This window comes from Trichogramma pretiosum, unplaced genomic scaffold, assembly GCF_000599845.2.
Source record: "Trichogramma pretiosum strain Unisexual culture from Peru unplaced genomic scaffold, Tpre_2.0 scaffold18, whole genome shotgun sequence".
Taxonomy (NCBI): Eukaryota; Metazoa; Arthropoda; class Insecta; order Hymenoptera; family Trichogrammatidae; genus Trichogramma; species Trichogramma pretiosum.
In genome coordinates, this window is record NW_019641681.1 from 1,866,249 (window position 1) to 1,887,945 (window position 21,697).

Consider the following 21,697-nt stretch of genomic DNA (forward strand, 5'->3'; position numbering starts at 1 on the left):
TGATACAAACAAGCATAAATCCGGGCCGCTTGTTTGTCTCGGGCTCGAGAGTAACTCGATAAAGTCGTTTTGTAATATCTATCATGGGATTTAAGCTTCCTTTAGTATGTAAATACGTTTACATTATCTCCGGGGCGATGGCATATAGCGTCGGTCGGAGGCGTCGGCGTCGGCGGGGGGTAAGCTTGCACGAGCGCGCCCGAGCGACTGTATAGCATTATTTCATAGATACCGTGAGAGATATTCGGTCTAAATTCCTCGGCAAATAGTAATAGGCGCGCCGTATGCCGCCGCTGCTGCTGCTGTTGCTGCGAGGTGCTGCTTTATGCAGCGCGCGTTATGAGGAAAATTCTTCAACTTTACGACGCATGAAATGTGCTTATTATATTGCGAAGAGGCAGAAATTAAAATAATTCATTCTTTTGTTGTGTGCTGGTTGCGTGCGGGCCAGCTCTCGTGCTTGCGAGGAAACTTTTTTACGGCGAGTCGACGCTCGATTGATTTTTTTCTGCTCGTTTCGGACACTCGGGAGCTTTATGGCGCACCAAACCACCAAAAAGTCGCCGTTGACGGTGGTTGACAAAAAAGAAAGAAAAGGAGAGCGAAAGGGAGAAATAAAGAGAAATACCAGTCGCTTCAAAGAAATGGGGGAGGCGGCGGTAGCAGCAGCTCAGGCGCATTCTCGAGAGGATCCCGCGCGCAGCACGTGGAAGATACTCGAAGCCAAGCCTTGGCAACACTCGGCGATGTATATAGGTACATATTGTGTATACCGTCAGCCCTACTCATCCGGGTTAAAGAGCAAAGCATCGGCTGCGGTGCTGCTGCTGCTCCTGCCAGCTTTTGCCTCTCTCGCTCTCTCTGCTTTGTGTCCCCGAGGCTGCAAAGTGGAACGACAGCCGAGATAATGCTCGGCGTGTCCGTCAAGGGAAATAAAAGGACAAATGCCTCGAAAATCGATACGATACACGAAGTACTACCAGTGCTGCGATGCACGTTGTATACGTAATGCACAGTTCTGCATATGTGTTACATGCATTTTGCGATGATGATTTTGAATGGAAATGCAAAGGTTTAGTGAATAATTTTTTTTACATAAAACTAAACTAAACTTTTCAATAATGGCTTGTGAATGTAACGTACATATAATACTCTAGCGTTACAATCTCATCGATCGCTAAGAGTATTGGATAGACCTTTTTTGAAAACTACAATATGAACATCTATCAGGCTTCGTAAAACTCTTTTTTTCGAAATCAGTTTTCAATTTCGGAATGAACCCTTATCCATAAAGATTTCACATAGATTTGATACATGCAATTTATCCAACTAACATTATAATTTTTTTTACGGGTATCACGAATTGGGTTGCTTGCCACCTATACCAGTGATACGTCTAAGTTCAGACATACTTTTATTTAAATTAGTTATAAGTGGACCTGAGGTAATTATATAATAGACATATACAATAAATCTAGTCGTGAAACATCTAATATTTTAAAGCCACTGCAAAATAGATTTAGATTTAAATTTATTGGACGTGGGACGAACCCCGTCTGCACAATCATCAGTGGAATAGTGTAATACATTTGAAATTTCGTTCTTTGAATTAATTTATCGATGAAATGGTAGAGAAACTGAGTGAGAAAGAAGTAGAACTGCAAATTTATTAATTATTAAAGACATATAAAATTCTTCTATAATGTTTCTATTGAATAAAAAATCCAATCCGAGTCGAGTCACAGATGCAAGCTCAGGTTCGGCATACCTACTTTTACCAATTTTACCTTCAATTAAGTTCAATTTATTATTAAAAAAACGAGTGAAATTAATAATCAATTTGATCCCTTAATTGAAATAGTTTCGTACGAGTATACACGCAGCCAATATACATATAATAGAACTTTTTTCGATTTACGCCGAGCAATCAAAATCAGAGCGAAGAGCGATTGCCTTCTGTGCAGTCGCGTTTCACATTTTATACACGAAGAATATTGAAATTAATTTTCTGCGAGCTTATGTATGTACACGTATCACTCTGCGCGCAAATATATATTTAACGGATACGTACGCGCTATTTTCACTCTCTATCTCTTTTCATTAAATATTGCGAAGTACCCCGCGCGCATCCACGCAGGTATACCTTTCATCGTCAACTTTCTGAAATCAGTCGCGTCGATAATTATCATTGCGAGAGAAAAATATTTCGCGTCGAATGCTCTTTTCTCCGAGTATATATATGTAATTAACGTAGTACCGCACACGCACAGTACCGTGACTCGCATGGGCTGCACACAAAGTGGACAAAGTATACGTCCCTATTTCAAACGCTTTCAGCACCGTAGTGATCCAGTTTTATATATAGCCACGCGCGCGCTTGTGAGTATATAATATGCAAAAAAGAAGAAGAAGAAGAAAGAGCCGTACATAAAGTGCGCGAATCAGGCCGCGCGTAAATGATCGAGACGCTCTTGCGCAGAGATAGAAAAAAGCATAAATAAAAGAATAAATAAATAAATAAAACAGCAGCAAGCTAGCAACGGTGCGGTGGTAGCGGCAGAAGAAGCGTCGCAGCAGTAGGTGCGGAAAATCACGAAAGCCCTCCTACACATATACAAAGACACACGCGCCTCGCTTTGCTCTTGAACGTACGATAGAAGCGCCAACCTACCTACCTACCTACCGCTCCGGCTCCGTATACGAGCGAGTCGAAGTTTTTTTTAAAGCCGAGGAAAATGTAGGCAATGGCTTTCGCTCGCTTGTGTGAAGGTGCGCTTATACGAGCATGTGTACGCCTGCGTAAGGTATATAAAACGCGAAGAAAGAGCCCCATTGCTCGCCGGAGCTCGTTCTTATACACGTGCATAACATTGAATTGGAACGCAAGCGCGCGCGCATAGGGGAAAAAAATAGAAGAAAAATTCGTCGACGGAGAGCACGGCGCGGCGTACGACTCGCACGCGACTCAGTTTATGTGTACATCTAAGAACTCGCTCTTTCGCGCAATAGCACACTGCATACACACATACACACACAAATATATATGAGCACTACATTAGGAAATATAATATCGCGTCGCGTGCGAAGGAACGTATATATCGAAAGAGAAGGGTGGGTATATGCGATATTCACAAAGAGTTGCGAGAGGTCGCGTGCGAAAAGCCTCGGCGAAAAGCATATACGAAAAAAGCGAGCCAGGTAATATTATTGATACATTGAACTGTGCTGCGCGCGACCGAGTACAAGAGAGGTGGTATATAAGCGAGTTTTTGATGTTCACTTTGACAACGGGTCGGACGAGGTGCGATGTGTACGTATATAACAGGTGAAAACCAACACGAATCGAGCTGTGCGAGTGAGAGAGAGAGCGAACGCGACGGCTCGAATGAATTTGATTAGGATTTTACATAGGGGTACAATGTAAATGTACTCTCTCGCGCGCGCGCGGAATGTTTACACGAGGTAAAGGATAAAATTCATGAGCTCGCGAGTAAGTAGTAGAGTGAAGTAGTACTTTACACGTCCATGAACTAGCTACTACTGCCTACCTCTATAGTGTACCACTATAGTACACCACGGAGTACAGCACGGCGTGGAATGATGAAAAATAATCGATTTACGAGACTGTCTGCGCGAAAGTAAACGCGATACTTTTATTCCGCCTCGAATGTAAGCTTTCAGACTTTGTTCTCTCTCTTTCTCTCTGGGTCACGTTGTGGCACGTTTTTACATATATACGTACATCATCAGCCATAAATTAATCCCCGACGCAGTGACGCGTAAAAAGCTCGCACAAATGAGCTTTAATGGGCATTCCAATAACTACATATATGTACATCACAGAAAAGAAATTACGGCAATGCTGCTGCGCAGAAAAATAAAACGTAAGTACACAGCTGCGCGCAGAGAGATGTGGAATATCTGTTCTGTTTGCTATACAATGAGGCGAGAGAGAGAGAGAGAGAGAGAGCGCCGCGACCCTCTTGAAACGTCCGGTGCAGCAGTAGTAGCAGCAGCAGCTACAGTATAAGGACACAATAGCCGACTACACTGCATGTGTACCTAACTTCCCTTTTGCCTTGCGAGTTGAGCGTAATCAGCGGTTATTTCCGTGGAACAAACCACACCGACGCACATATACACACACACTTGCTCCGCGGCACTGTTCACGGAGAATACGTATAGGTATACCTGTAAACAACACATACACACACAGAAACTGGCGGGCTTGAGTGAGATTGAATATAGGAAAGTGCTGGCTACCGCCGCTACCGTAGCTATTGCTGTTGCTGCGCGTGAAAGCATGTCGCAGTAGTTAAGCTCTGACTTTGGTCAGACCACCGTGCGCTGTGTATATTATATACAGAATTTATACTTTCACTCTCTCTCTCCTCCACCTCCTCCGCCTCCGCCTCTTACCCACCGCTTGATATGGCCTATTAACCGGTTGATGAAGCGATGGGGACGGCTTTCATACGCACACATGCACACACATACATCGTTGGGCAAATAAAACAGAATTAAAAGCTCTACCACACCGAGACAGTGATTTGTAGTGCAGTACGTAAAGCGCGTAATTTCACCGCCGATGTCGATATCGTCTGCACCCAAACAACCGCAGCAAATGCAGCTATATACCCCGGAGCAGTGGGTTAAGAAAAAAATCCATGAATGGCCTACATTTGGGCGTTCTCGCTCGCTCGTGACCGTGTTACATGCCCTCCGTAGCACAGCACACACCAGCCTCTGCTCGACAACCTTGAAAATCAAAGTCCCCTCGAAAACTGCAAAGTCATACACACGCTCGAAGGCTTATGAAGGGAGGCGGGAAGAGGGGGAAGTATATAACAATTGCGTTGATTATACGGCCAAAGTGCTCGCGCGCGATTATCATAACACGACGCGCTGTTGAGAGCTGCTGCTGTTCATGCTGAATATGGGGGGCTAAATGTGCGTGTGCATACCGCAAACGATAACGTTATATTAATGTCGCGCGCAATATTGTTAATTTAGATCGCCGAGCTCGAGCGCCTCCGAGACTGTAATAATATGCCGTTTGTTGTCCGGGATGTGCTGCTGCCCCCGTTCCCATACGCACACACACATTCGGAATGTGTACATATGAAATGCGAAATGTCCCTGCGCACGTCAACTGTAATTGTTGACCAATTTTGACTAATTTCAACGCAATTCCAAACCTGCGTATATGCCTTTCTATTATATATCTATATATACGACAGCTCGCCTGTGTATATTAGTTAATTTCCTGTATCAAGTTGCAGCAGCAGCACTGCACCACACACTCGCGACTACAACGATCTAGAACGTCTGTATCTAGCGTTGTAAACACTGCGGCAACGAAACGCTATCTCGCACACCTGTAATGGAGATCATTAATTTTCCAGGAGCCCATACAGCTCGTGCTCGAGAAAGATCAGGCTACTTTTCTCTATACATAAAACAGATCGATTTTCCCTCTTTTTTTTTTAAATTGTTGCGCTTTACATTTCAACTCGTTGGGAGTACTATTTATCGTCGATACCCCAGCCGCAGAGAGTGCATTAATTTAAAATCACCGAGTGGCGTGTTCTGTCCGCGCTCTCACTCTCTCTGTTGCTGCTGCTGCAGTGGTAGCTGCTCGTGCTCGTCCGATCGGAAAGAGCGGATAGCTCCGGCGATCCGCATGGCTTCCGATAAACTTGCATTTTCCATGCGCTGCTCAATAAATCGCGTATCTGTGTGTATGTATGAATATGTGTGGGTGAGTATGTTCGTGTAGGTGCGCGAACTCGCTCGCTCCCTCGCGCGCTGATGGATTTTATCAGCGGGAATTTAACCGTTTAATAATAATTGCTGCGTTGGATGCATATATCGAAACTTATCCGGCCTCGGCATCGGGGTTTATAGCGTTTCAGAGCCTTACGTAGACAATATCCATTATATCGGCGATGACTTCTGCATGTCGTCGGCTCGTTTTTTACATGAACTTTCGACGCGACGACCGTAGGGACCAAGAGAGAGGGAGAGGGAGAAAGAGATGAAAAAATGCCGGAAAAGAAGAGTGTGGCACGCGCTCACAGGCTATCATGGTTAAGGCAAGAAATGACAGAGAATATAAGGGAGCGAGAGAGAGTCGATATGTAAATCAGGGGAGGATATTATGGAGACTGGCACGTAGCCAGTATAACCACCATTGCCTTACACACAGCTCGCTTGCATCACATATATAATACGTTCCTCGAGCTCGATCTCTGCAATCGTAGCACAATATTCTTACCGGCCCAGCCTTTTTTACGTAAACCCAGCACGTACGACGGAGTAAGCTTTCTTACACGTATCTATATATGCACGCATTTTTTTCTTTACCTTTCTATAGTCATTGTCAATCGTGAGAAAGCTAATATTTATCCTACATAATAGTTGTCTTTCTTTAATCTTTAATACTGTACGAGCTCCCGTACTATATACCTTACACTCGCACACGCAGAGATACATGCGTAAAATTTAAAGATTAAAGCTTGACCTCGGCCAGCTCACTCGCTCTCGAGTTACGCTGCATTTTTTATCGGCCCCCGTGAAATTCGATGGAAACTCGGGGATCCCCGAGCATTATCATACGTATACGTATACACAGAGAGAAAGCGGGAGAAAAAGCAAAATGTTGCGGAAGATTACACGAGGAGATATCAATAAAAATGTAAGCTCGAAAATCGTACGGCGCACAGCAAAGCTTAATTGAATGGACTAGTAGCAGTATAAAAGTAGAGAGAGAGAGAGGCTTCTTTTTATCGCCGTTTGTGAACGTAAAGAAGTCGTAATCAATTCTCTGCACGCATATTCTCTCGTGTGCATGTATTATTATATACGTTATGTGCACGCTTTATAATAATAGCAATATTATACATTTTATTATAATATCGTGTATACAGACTACTACCATGCTTGCCTCCAACTCCTCTGTATGCGCGCAACGTATAATGTATTTTATATCGAGCTATTGAATTTTACGACGCTCATTATTCATTATAACTCGGGCGGGGCATGTATAATAATAATCAAAAATTTTTTCTGTTCCCATAAATTATGCATAGCAATATCAGCAGCAGCAGCAAAAAATGTAGAAAAAAAAGTCATCCTCGAAATTGTCAAAATTATATTGCGATACATTAATACGGGTCTAAGATCTCCTATTCTCCTACCTTCCCGCAGACTCGTTAAAAGGTTTGAAGCTCGAGCGCGCGATATATCGCGTTCGCGAATTTTCATCGCGTGTGCGTGCGTACTAAAAAGCCGTCGTAGTATAGAATATAGGGGGGAGGGTGGGGTAGTACTCGCGCTCAGGCTTTTCGTCGTCGCGGCACAGCTATTAAAAGGCCTCGAGCGCATCGAAATCGTTATTATACGACTGGCGCAACGTGGTTAACGTGTTACACACTATATGTAGAGACGTAATATTATAAGCGTCGCTTTTGGTGCGCCAGTGCTATATAGGTTCAAAACGACGTCGCACGCGCCACCGGCGAAAGATAGCGCCCGCGAGTTGAGTATCGTTTCGGCACCTGCGAGCTTAAAATAATATTCGAGATAACGATTCGAAAAAGGAAGGGAAGAGTGAAAAAGTTAGCACCGTTATCTGATTCCGAAACATAATAAATCGTGAAAATATTTCGCGACGTGTATAGGACTTTTTTTTCGACTATGTCCCATATAATGCGCGCGATCGCACCCTGTCGTGCCAGATTTTTCCTTCTCTCTCACTCTCGGGGCTCTTACATGCAATTATACCTTTAAGATTGTATCGATGATTGACCTCCTTTTTTCAACTCATACTACTTTTTTCACTTTCTCATGCCTGTGCGGAATTGCACACACACTCGCGCAGTCAAGCTTTGCATGGGTTTCTTTCGTGATGTATACAGCCAGCGCACACATGTAAAATTATGCTAAAGCTCGCGCGGGCTTTGGGAGCGAGCTTAACGTGCCATATAAAAAATGTCAATGCACGCGTTGTGTGCGGCTGGAAAAATGGGTAGAGAAAATTTTTCAAAACGTCGGGGTATGCACAGCGGCGCTATTTCATCGGATAAGGGCCGTGCGCAAGTTGAATAACTCGAAACGAGTTAATGATTGTTCTTTAGGGTGTTCGATCGTAAAGCGTAGATGAGATTATGTAGTGATTTATTCGCCCGCCCCAACCGTACAGAGTAACCTGCAGTTGCGAGAGTGTAAATTTACACGCGAAATGATGCGATGTATGCGCCGCGCGTGTATATGCGAGAACATCAATAGTACACAGCACACGAATCACGAGCGCGCGCGTTTTAATCGGCGATTTGTTTGATTTCGTTGATGGGTAAAACTTCAAAGGCTTTTAGCCGAAAGCTGGGTGCACGCGCCCGTTCGGCAAATTGAAAAAAAAGATATACGTTACAGGCTTTAGAGCATAAATCAAAAAACATCAATTGGATTTCATTGAAAAGAATCAAAAAGCTCGAAACATTAATTGTAAACGCAACTATACAAGCCCCGCACGATTAATTTGACGAGCGCACACTCGGGAAGTACTTTCCATCACCCACCCCCCTAAACATATTTGTATCGAGTTTCAGTTTTTCGCTTTTCGCGGCGTGAATTTTATAAAACTTTTCGGCCTCTCCTTACACTCCGTGTGGCGCATATAGTAGTGTATACATTCTTGCTACGTGCATAGATGTACAATATGTACCAGGGGCTACATACATTCACACTTGACCTCTTGCGATAACTTCCGGCGTTGCATCTATATATACACTCACAAACGTACATGCTAACACACATGGCTGGCCGCTATATACGTACTACTCGTGTGTTGTGTTATATACATACAGAGCGAGAGAGAGAGAGAGAGAGAGAGTACGAGAGAACGAGAGAAGAGAGGGCAACAGGTCGAAAGGCCTTTAGCTTACACGATGTATATACACGACGTCATACATATATACAGGCGGGAGCGCGAGCGAGTCGAGCCGAGCTGAGCTCGTGCAAAAAGAGAACACACGATAAGCTATTATATCATAGTTTATGGATCCTCGCGCGAGCGCATCCGAGCTGCACACGAGAGCGTATTGTGTGTATATGTGTATATAGTTGGCCCTTTGCAGAGATAAATATTTAACGCAATTAAATTTTGTTTCCCCCTAACTCCTTTAGCTGCGCGACGACCTCCCGAATGCTCGCGAAAAGCTCGCAAATATATTAATGTAATAAAGTGCCGGGAGCAGGCGAAAATTTTTGTACAAAGTGGCAAATGGTTTTCGTGAAATCACGACTACGTAGTCGAGAGATAATATAGGATCGCGAGACTCGTGCCTATGTGAAAAGCCTTTCACCGAGAGTTTTTCTCATGTATGGATTATGCGCAGACGTGGATTTTTATGGTTAAAAATTACCTATTCTATGGCGAAGAAAACACGGAGTTGAAAAGCTGCAAAAAGTCGTTTTGATACTTCATCGCGGTCGAAGATAAATTGCCTCCTTATGTAGCAGTCGGACAGATACTATCGAATTACGGCGCGAGTAAAATTTAAAACGGCATCGCTTTAACCCAAAAAGTCAACGAGCAAGTTATGCGCGCGTGCGACTGAGTATATATGATAAAAAAATGTCAAAGCTCTTAGCCCTGCGAGGAGAGAAATCAGAGCCTGCTGATCTCGCGAGCCGGCACGAGTTTATACAGTCCGACATCGCGTGCGGAGCGATAAGAAAACTATAATATAGCTGGACGCTGGTGTGTTGTGCGTGTGTGAGTGTGAGTGTGTACGCGATGCGAAAAAGAAAAAATTAACTCTACAACAAATTCATTTGAGTGTGCGCGCACGTGTGTGTGCACAATACGTTATTCATCCGTCGTTATAAAAACGTCTCGTAATATTGAATATACATCGTCGCCGCGTGGCACCGAGAAATAATATTAACGATGTAATTGACGAGTCTTTAAGCGCTTATGTATGGTCGTTAGACGAGTGGATGCTAATTTATGTATCCTTTTCCATACAACGGGTTTGCACGACTGCCTGTGTATGTGTGCGCGTGTGTTTGGGTATAGAATTGAGGCACACAGTACACAAAGTCTAATCGAGCCGCAGCGACGGCGGTACTGGCAGTGTACCGCACGTCACGCAAGGAAATTTACAGCCCTATGCAAGCCCGCGCGCCACTGTACAGTACTCTGTATACATACCGCTAATATCATTAAAGGGCGTAGATGGAAATGGATTACCTTGGAAGTTTATTTACTTTTATAAAGCCGCGAGTTTGTTCTGGAATCACTGCAGCTTGATGGGCTTGTCGAGCCGCGGTGGCTGCCCCAGCACTGTATAAGAGATATGTATATAAAAGCTCGACGAAGGACCCTTTAAGTCCGAGCGCGAGTTTGCGGTAGTACCCGCGCGTCAACGCAGTTAAGGATAGAACAAGCGCTAAGAAAGTTTATTCCCCGATGAGCTTGCGAAGAAAAATATAAAATACTTTTCACCGATTGACTATGTGCGAATCGAAAATTACCGACAGAATATTTTCTTTCGTAGCTGTACTGTAGTGGCATGATTTTGAACTCGGTATACATTCATATTTTATATACTACGGCACAGTTATAAAAATATTTTTATATACATGTGTGTGACTGTGTATGCGCTTGCGCAGGTAGGCATGAACATTTTGAACTTATATACGTAAGAAATGTGGAACAGAAAAGAAAGAGCGAGCGAGCGAGCGAGAAAGAGAAAAGAGAAAAAATGTCGAGACACGACAACTTGAGCATGTCCCTTATATTTTGTTTTGTGCAAAAAATAAAAGCCAAAATAAAAACTAGTTGGAACAAGAGGGTATTTCAAAAATTTCTTTGCATTATTATATGGCAGTATAATGCAGCGTACCAGTAAGTAGTCATGTTCTCTTTTCATTCTCTCTTTCTCTCCCATGCGTCTTTTTTTTCTTGCTCATAACCAACTTATATACCGGAGATATTTCTCGCTTTATCATGCTCGGCAAACTCTCAAACGTAAAGAAAGTGAAATTTTTATAAAACTCAATGAAGGTACAACTGACTGAAGGGAAGACTATAGAGTCTAGGCACGTGCGAACCCTTTTCTCGTGTTTTAACGCTTTAAAAAAAGCTCGAGATATTTATAGATTCGATTTGACCGACAGATCACCCCCGTACGCAATGGGCCTACCACATAATTGCATCCCAAGCTGCCTCTCGCTCCTTTCTCTTTGAGTGCTTCATCGAGCTTTTTTTCACTTCTGAGAGTGGCGCACGAGACCATGTAAAAAAGGGAGGCTTGTTCACCTGGTGGAATATTATAATAAGCGGCCTCTTTGATGAGGTTGCCGTCATTTTCCGCTACTCTCGCGCGCGCGAGCGCGAAAGAGCGAGAGAGAGTTGATGTAAGCGAGAAAGGCTATTAGTCGCTAGGAATGAGAAATTCGTGTATATATAGAGCTAGGGTCGCCCTCGCTGGGTTTTTCTCCTCCTTTCCTTCTTTTTTTTTAATAAGGATTTTTTTACGTGCACGTGAAAAGTGAATTTACTTGGGAGCTGAAGCGTCCGTACAACCTACCAGGAACTGAATTTACGCGAGAAAATTTATATAGAAAGAGAGAGAGAGAGAGAGAAAGAAAGAGTATGAGTGGTAAAAATTTTTTAATTTTGTAAAGGCGCACGGGCGAGATAAATTTTTATTTTTTACGAAGAGTCACCCAGGTTAAATAAACGTCGTCCTCGCGCTGGCGCTCGATCTCATTTGAAAATGTTTAGAATAAAAGTGAAAAACGCCATGCGCACGTCGAGCAACTGCGCCTGCCACATCGTGTATAAGCGCACAAGCTGTAATAAACACATAGTAATTTCGCAAAGCATACGTACACATACGGAGCATAACGCGCGATGAAAGGGCAGATTACAAACGGTGCCCTTTTTTTCGATTGACGTAACGATAAGGGCCCGCGCGCACAAAAAAACAGGTTGCCGTTCGCGAAGTCGTATATGGGAAATAAACACTGCTGCCCGCGAGTGCTGTAAATACGATTTTAATCGTGGACGAGGTTTTAATCTGCTCCCAGTACTGCAAACAAGCAAAGAAGTTTCATTTTCCAAATAAGCAATCTTATCGTGGGTAAAAAATTCATTCACGTGCGCGGGCGTAAAAAGCCTGAGGCCTACTGTGTGTGCGAACTATAACGGCGTAAATTAGCTATAACAAAATGCCCGCTGCCGCGTGTTGGTATGCCCGAGAGAACTCGAGCTCTATACGTATATATAAGGAATATTACGGTGGGTTATGACACTATTAAAGCTCGGTGAGGAGTTTTACTGGCACGCAAAGACCTCAGTGACAGTTATATAGGCCGTATGAATGACTATATCCCCGTATATACTCGAACCGGAAGACGATATAATACACTGGCAGTCTTAAATTGTCGCGCGTGATAATAGACTAATTGTTTCTTTAGTTTCACTTATTTTTTCCTACTGCAAGTCGTATTGAATGCTGTGACAGCTTTCGTACGTACGGCAAAAAGTACAAACAGTTTACAATTTAACGAGAAAACGATAATGAAAAGTCAACTCAACATCGACGACTCTTCCCATTTTTGCATAATGAGAATCCATATTCATCGTCAGTACAAATATTTTCATTCGATTTAAGCTCAAAATTCAATAAATCAGTCGATAAATCAAAATTTAATAAAGTCTCGCGCGGCGCGTTAAACGGCTCGATGCTTATACGAGCTTTTCCTCTTACGCACACTGACGCCTTTCACCTGTAAATGTTGAAATCCATCAAAGAGTCGAAGTAGTTCACCTCTCTTCCTCTTACTCTCTCTCTCTCCCTCTCGCGCGCAAATCCATTATTAGTTATTACTTGTGAATTCCAGACACGAGCGCACACCAAATCTCTTTGAAAGCTCGGCGCGGTGCCGCGAACAATGCAAGCTCGTCGATGAGGGCATAGTACGTATAGTAGTATACCTATACACGTGTACATGCACACATATACATATGCGTCGAATCTGTAAAAGAAAAATATAAAACAAGGCTAATCCACGCGACGGTACATACGAACGTGTGTGTGCATAAAAAGTGGGTCACGAATCACGAATAATTAAGAGCTTACAGAAGAAAAAAATCAACAGCAGCAGCCACATTGGTGCTCTGTATATGAATTTACACATATGTATATTCGTGCGCTCTGTTGCGGCAGCTCTACGGCGAGCGAGCGAGTGAGATGGAGAGATAGAAAAAGCGAAATAAAAAAAATAGACCGATTGAGATCTATCGAGAATTAAAGAATCTAAAACAGACAGGAGCAGAGGAAAAACTAATCCCTGGCGTGTCAGTCTCGCGCGCGCAACCAAGCGAATCGCGTGATGCGAGTATAATATCCTATATGCCGCGTACACTTTTTTCTGCTGATGTTGAAGAGCAGCAGCAACAACGGCAGCAATGGCAGCAGTATCAGCGTCAGCAAAAACAAAATATATTTAGAAAAGCGTATTTATACATAACGATCTGGGTGTATACGCAGTGACCTCGCCGAAGCTCTCTCCCTCTCTCACTCTCAAGCTGATCTCCATTTTTCGATAAGCCCAAAAACGACAATTTTGATGAAGAGTTGCTGCAAGCTCGCGACCGCGTGCGCTCCAGCTCCACTGCTGCGGCTGTTTTCGTTGCGCATGTAATATTGTAATACACTTGAATGCCTCAAGGGATTACGATTGTTTAATAATAATGAGCTGCACAGGCAGCACGCGCGTGTGTGTACCGCGTGTACATTGTACGTGCATATATAGCTAAACCCTGAGCGCGCACGCGGTGTAGCTGAAATTTTAACGAGGCGACGCGAGCTTGCGCACCAGCGCCCCCCGTGTGCGCTGCACCCTCTGCTGCTGCTACGCATACAGTGGCGTGTGATATTTTACAGAGGTAGAAATTTTACGAAATCCGCTATCGATCCTTGCAATAATAAAATGTAATTTCATATGTGCGCGCACTTGTTGTTATTGTATACATGCCTCTTTTTGATCTGCTCCGCTCAGCCCGCAAATGCGAAGAGCCGCGCCGCCAGCGCACATTGAAAAGAAAATAATGGAAAACGCATTTAGATAATCCAGGCTGATGTGTAATTTAGTTCTATGCTCGTATGCGCGCGCGAGCTCGTCCTGCCATTAAAGTAAAACGTGTGCATCGCTATGCGCCGAGCATCATCGTCATCGAAAGCTCGTGTGCGCATCAAAATTCACGCGGCGCTTGTGTGTAGGTATATGCAGCTGCAACATGATATAAAATTACGCCTTCTCTTTTCTGTCACCTACCGAGGCGGATATTCCGATAAAAGAAAAAGATTACTCGAGCTTGCGCCTACATTATGCATTAAAGCTTGCAAACTTTGCATTAGAGAACGAATTTGTATAGACGATATAATATTTAAGCTTCTAAATGACCGCGATCTTTTCTTATACTTGAAATATTCGCGTACTGTATGAATATATTCTACATCATAATATTGAAGATTAAAATCATTCCCTAAAACTTTAACCGGTGCGCGGACAAAACCTTTCCAAAGTACTTTAGAAATACGGGGTAGTAACAATCAGTGGGCTTCGACCCGAGTGCAGAGTATAGTCCGGGCGGTTCTTGGGTCAAAACTTTGTTCGCTGTGCGAATTTTCCCAACGCGCCCAAGGATTGTTATCGCAGCACCTGACGACGACGGAACTTTGCCTCGCTCTCTCTTTCACTCGTAACTCTGACGCCTGTATATACATTGCACTTGTGACCCGTAACCGCATCAGGGCTTTTAGCAGTTTTCAATTAAACAAGCTCCGAAAAAAGCTCCTTATCCCTGCCTGCCTGCGCGCCACGAGTCCAAGTCATCGAACTTGTGTGTGTGTGTGTGTGTGTGTGTGTGTGTGTTTGTGTTTGGGTGCACGCAGTACTGCACTATATAAATGTAAACCTTTATACATAGTATTGCAATGTTCGAAGTTTTTGAGGAAACGAGAGGGTTTAAGGAAATGGAAAGTTTTTTTGTACCCGCACAAGTTACAGCGCGCGCGGCGATGATGGTGGTGGACGTTGTTTCAAGCGAAGCGAAACGAAAACGATGATGGATACACGTGTTTGTAAGAGAGCTAAGAGGAAATGGACTGAAATGTGTTTGTAGAAGAAAGTAATAAGGAAACGCGCGCTGGATACTTTTTTTTTGACTTCTCGTTTTTGCACGAAGGATACGGCGGATGATGGATGTTTTTCGCGGGTGTAATAGTTTTGCGCGAGAGAGGCCAAAGCTTGAGTCGTGTAATTATGTCGCGGTACGCGCGCTTCGCTCGACGGCCTGTTTTTTTTTTGGTATCGTATCCGTGATGTTCGACCGCGTCGCGGCCAAGCGCGATGAAATTGACCGAATTTAAAGTGAGAGCTGGAATAAAAAATCTAGCGAAGTAATCAGGTTTTTTCGGCATTCGACTTTGCTCACTTTTACACGAATTAATTAAAATACCAAATAAAATAGAAAAAAAATCTTCAAACCGAATCGAGGAAGAGAAACAGAGAAAGAGCCTATAACGGGGTTCAATTATCGAAAATCCAATTATAACAGTCGATCTTCGTTATTATAATCTCGAAAATTCCCTTTCTCAATTCTTCACTCCTCTTTTCGTTGGAAAAAGAAGGAAAAAATGTGGAAATTTGTCTCTCCAGGGTTATACTTTCTCTCGCGCGCGCGCATAGCCGCGATAAAGGTTTGGAGTGCTGTTAAAGTAAAAAAAAGAACAAAAAAAGAAAAAGCGAACTTCAGGACAATCCTGCAGAGACATTGAAAAAACGAGTTGATTCTCTCTTTCTCTCTCTCGGAAGCGTGCGATAATCGAATTAAATTCGTACTCCCTTCTATAGGGTATACAGGTGCACACACATACACACACACACTATACAGAGAGCATTGCAATCTGCGGTACCAGATAACGTTAAATTGCCTCTTCGAATGCTACCCATTGTATAATATCTATCAAAGATGAAATAAAATACAGTTACTTGGATTAATTCGCACGAAAAGAGTTCTGAATCGTCTAATGGGATGCTTTATCCAATAAAAAATGGGATTATTTATACCATTAGAAGAAAATCATTGATGGCAAATGTTAGTTCTATCATTTGGAATTTTACTGCAAATCACTCGGCTGGAAGTATACGTGTATGAAAAATGCTAAAAAATCGAGTAAATTTGAGCTAAACGAGGAATTTTACGTACTTTAAATGGTAATTTCACCTTGTTCAGTAAGCAGAGTTATCAATTTTTTCATTATTTTCTTGTCTTATGTTTATATTTATAGATACAAGTTCTCGCCATTTACCGGTGGAAACTGAAAGTAGTATTAAATTTTTGAAAACAATCGAATTATCATTTCAAGTTCATTCAAAATCCGCTTGGTTTTTATAACATAATTTGAACCAAAAAATCGACAAATGTCGTCATCTATAAGTCTAAATTTCGTATGCTTTATGTTTGGTAGGTCAAAACTCTTTCAATCTCTCTCTCTCTCTCTCTCTCTCTCCCGTGTGGGTATATCGCTAGATACACAATAAGGTACAGATCGTCTTTTGTTACGTTTACGATTTTTCAACATGCAACGGAACTGGATAATGCAATAAGCTTTCGCATTTGTAAACGCATTCGCATACGGAACGAAGGAGAGAGAGGGAATGAGGAGAATGAGGAGAATGAGAAAGAGCCTAAGGAGGATTAAGAAGTGCTGCAAAGCAAGTCTAATGCTTTCTCTGCTCGAGTATATGAGTGCATACCGCGTTTATATATTCAGCCCGAGCTCTCGCTGCAGCGAGCTGGGCAAATTATTTTGCGTGAATCGAGTGCGAGAGAGTATGTGTGTAGCTGTAAGTCTGTAGGTATGTGTGCGAGGTATATAAGCTTTTTGTCCATGCACCTTTAGCCTAGGAGTATTATACTGAATATTTGATAAGGTGGCAACGCGCTCGACTGCCTTTCTCGTACTCGTGGCGCGCGGAGCTCCACACCGCCACAGCTGGTATTGTCTTGCGCCTTGCGGAATATTTTCATATCGACGTATAAATAAAATAGGATAATATATCTCGCGCAGTTCACATTTTTCACCTCTCGCTCTCTCACCCTTTTCTATCTTTTTTTTTTCATTTTTTACATAAAAAAAAGCTAAAAAAAAGTTTGTGGCCACAATTTTCGAAAAACGAATGTGCAATTGCGCGCCGGGCGATAATAATTTATAGGACAAAGGAGAACGGTTTTGCACTATTCTCGTGTGCACGGGCTGGAAAAGCCAATCGATTGGCCCACGTAACGCGCATACGGACTTGGTTGTACATACTACGTGCTTGATGAATTGTTACCGTGCGCACGAGACAATAAATCACGCACTTCGCGCATTGCGCCATTTACGTATGTGCATTACGTTTACGTAAATACGTCGCGTGTACTCGTGGCATCGATTACCTAATAGTTTAAAAATGCGGCAAAGGGCGAGCGTAAACAGATACATATATTCGAGGGCATGAAATTAAATTCTTCCGAAGGAATGCCCGTAGCGGAAAAAACACTCCCGTATGGAGATCTGCATCGCCCGACCGCATACACTTGTACGATATAGCTCGAGAGCGCGTATACTCACGCGTAATGCAATCTTTGAACAACTCCAAGGGGCAATCATTCACTTATCTCTTCATCGTCGCTCTCGTCTCGTCTCTCTCTCTCTCTCTCTCTCTCTCTTTTTCCGTATCATCCTCTCGCAGCTAAAGCGGCTCGTACTCGCTCGTACCCGCGTGCATGCAGGCGTCATGATGTGGCGATAGACGCGCTAAATGACAGTAGTTGCGCGCCCGACAATGACGCGAGAACGTGCGGTTCTGGTCCTGCTCGAATTGCCGGAGCACGTGGCGTTCAATTCCTGCGGCGCCGGCACCAACGCGCGCCGCGTCCGACACCTGCATCCGGACCTACACAGGCAGAAGTACGCCGTGGACGAGCTCGTCCAGGACTATCACGATCTGCAGAACACTCGCGGCGACGGGCGCAGCGGCGTCAATTGGGAGTCGGCCGGCCGCCGGGTCAGCCGACTGCGTAGGCGCTACAAGCGCGAGGCGCGCTTCTGGGAGCGCTACTTGCGAGACTCGGACGTGTGGGAAAAGGCGCGCGAGAAGAACGTCGACGTTCTGTTGTGGTATCTCGAGGACGTGGATTACAGCTTTGCCGACTATTCGAGGGAGGAGGAGGCGAAGGCGGCGACGAGCTCGAGCGACGACGCGTCTTGCGTGAGCGTCGACAGCGAAGACCTCTCGAGTCTCGAGTTGGAGAGTGAAGACGTAGGTGATCGCGTATCAATTATTTCTAATTATCCCTGTTTTCACCGAAACAGCAAATACCTCATAAAAGAAATTGAGAAGTTGGGAAGCTTGCTTTCATCTTATACAATTTTTTTACTGAACCACTTGCAGATTTACGAATAGAGGTACTCGCGATTTAGCGGTAGAGTCTGTCATCAATTATGGTTAAGTAGATGTAAATTTTTTTTACAAATAAATTATTCTCAAAATGGTAGATTTTCAAGTCGATACCTCGATTATTTTTCCAAGACGTGGCTAAAAATGAGTGGTAGTTTTGTGCATTTCGGTTAAAAACGGGTTAAAGTTGATACTCGCACGTTGATAACGAGCAAGAAATCGGATACATCGAAAGCCTTAAATATAGCATACCGTCTCGAGTTCGAGAGAGATAACGATCGAAACATACATATTCATATAGTACATAGGCTCCTGAAACCCGTCTATAAATCACAAGATATACAACTTGTTGCCTCGCGCTCAGCGGCTGCAGCCCACAGCTGTGTGGCAGCTGGATGCAATTTCCTATTTTAAAGACGAACGCCAGCATCGTGCGTCCGTCTGGTCGTTGCTCAGTTTGTACTACTAGTTACAAAGCCCCCACACCAGCCCCTCGTTCTCGTTGCCGGCCAAAAGTATAAACAAAACTGCACTGTACAGGTGTGTTCTTCTTTATTTCATTTTCTAGTGGCACAAAACTACTACTGTCCACATGTATATCGTTGCAACACGTATACTACATCGGACACAGAGACATGTGTAAAGTGTGAAAAGTACGCGTGTAGGTATGCGCCAGTGAATGGCCTACTTTCGTAATAGGCAATGAGTCGACGTATGTACGTATGGTACGCGCGCGGCTCGAGGCAGGAAGTATGGATTTAATAATGTACGTGGGCGATTTGCGCGCGGCCGCATCTCCGTAGAGCCACTGGCTGCGCGCTAAAAACTGCACACACACGTATATATACCTTTCGATTCGACTCTCGTGACCAGTAATAGATTACTACTAATTTCCGCCTAAACGCGCTTGTGTGTGCCCGTACACTCCGATTACCGAACCAAAGAGCATAGCTAAGGTTCGCCCCCGCGCGCTGCTGCATGCAGCCGTCGTAAATGTTTAATGGACATTTTAAAACGCTCGAGAATTACCCCGAGTCTTTGGCCTGGGCTCGGGCGCAAGAGCTTACTTTGCTAATGAGACGGAAATATTCTGCCAAGTGGTGTTGTCAAACTTTTCCGTTAAGAAAGGGGAGTGAGAGATAAGAGAGAAGAAGAGAAAAAAGTTGTAAAAATAAGAACAGCTTATTTTTATAACGCGAACAAAAAAGAAACTTACCCTCTTGTCTCTTTCGCGAAAACAATCGAGCCAAGCCGTGTTCATATTTCGTTGCGTATATCAGATTTTTATTTACAAAAGCGATTCGAGCGAAAAAAAAAAGAAATAAATAAATAAGATATGATTTCACCTCGTTAAGCCGAGCCCGGGCGCGTATACCCGCACGCATGAATACACGCAAGGGTGGCGACCGAAGGAGCAAACTTAAATCGAATTCCATCAAACGCTCGGTCGTTTTCTTTTCGCTAGCTCTTATACACAAACTTAGCGTAAGCGGGGTTGTACGCACTATTGCACTCGCAGCAGCGGCATAAAAAAAAAACTCGATACATGTACAGCGAACGTCACGAGCAGCAAAGTCGATTTCCGCTGTATCGTCGACGACTAGATATTATTATGCCGCGTTGTGTGCATTATACACTGCAGCGGTACTACTATAGTAGAGTTTCGTCGCGCGCAAAGTGAAAGAAGCTCGGCGAAGAAAAAGATTCCAGCGGCGAGATTGTGAAGTGGCTGTTTTGCTTCGATGCCAGTGCATATTCAGCGGCAATAACATTTGGCGCTCGCGTATACTAAACGCTTCTTATATGTATACATTTTATGGAATTCGTAGCGGCGCTCGAACATATGCGACCGTAATTAGAGCAATGCAATAAAGCGAGAGGCATTTTGGATAACAATAAAAAATTGTTAACTAGAGTACTATAGCCAAAAAAGCTCTCACCCGGAGATTCGAGGTATTTTTCACGTAGAGGGCCACGCGTGCAAGAGTTTTAATAAAAAGAGCGAGAGAAAGAAAAGACTATTAGCCGCCCGTACGGTATGAACTTTGGCTGTATGTGTGTGAGCGCGTGGGTGCATGTGGTAGTAGTGGGTGAGCTGCCTCGAACACAGCACTCAATCTCTGGCAAATGCATTTATGCATGAGTTCCACTCGCATGGCGGCTTATAAGTGACTAACAAGTGCAGGCGTTTGTGCCTCCGGTGTTGGAAATATGTACACACTCTCGGCCACACATACAGCAGCACACACGAGCGGCCGTTGCACGAATGCACTTTTAAGCTCGTATACATCACGCGCGGCATCAGAGCAGCAATGGTGCTGGTAGCGGTGCAGTTACAATCAAGCTCAGAAGCTCGTATATAGCGATTAGGCTCTCTTGGTTATTTTTACCGTGTATCTGCGTGGCTCAGTTGCGAATTAATCAACTTGTGCTTTATAATCCGCGCGGAACTCGAGAGTAGTAAAAAAAATAGGCTTTGACTTTGAAAAATTCTTATGAAAAAAATAAAAGGAAACAAACGAACGAAAAATTCATTCGTCAACCGTACTGACGTGTGCATGCGCGGGAGAGAATATGCATCCTCGAGAACACGCATGGTCAGAAATAACAATCCAATAAACTAACGCGCCCCGAACGCACGACCGGGGCGCAGTGGTGCCTCGTTTAGTTACGCTCGTTTTGTCAGCAGTAAATTTTCAATGTTGATGGTCTAACTAGAAAAAGCGGGTAGGCCGTAGAGAGAGAGAAAAAAACATACCCGAGGCTTGCTTTTTTTGGGCTCTTCCCGAAAAAGCGTATTTCAAGTGACATCGGACGTGGTTATGAGCGAATATTTGTTGCACACATGTGTGCGCGCCTGTATATAGGCGAAAAAGTAATTCGTCTGGTGGCCGTTTTGTGTGATTTGCGTGGACTGGGATTTTCGAAAGCTTCTATTTTTTTCTATTTTTATCTTGACTTCGGCTCGTTGATAACCGGCTTATTTTTTCGTATTCGTCGAGAAACTATAATCGAAATTCTCGCGTTGTATCAACGCACTGATATCTCCAATAACGCGTCAAATGAATTTTACATAAATTCGTGACGATGCATGGCTCAAAAAAATGTATGAGCGTATTTGCAGAGCGGTCATGTATGGTCGTAAAAATGAAAATCAATCAACAACAAGCTC

The 21,697-nt window shown here is 43.7% G+C and overlaps 1 protein-coding gene across 4 annotated transcripts in view; it reads left to right on the plus strand.

Moving 5' to 3' along the window:
- The window catches only part of LOC106660157 (sodium channel protein 60E), an 80,905-nt gene that overhangs the window by 26,585 nt on the left and 32,623 nt on the right, over positions 1 to 21,697 (plus strand). The window lies entirely within an intron of this gene.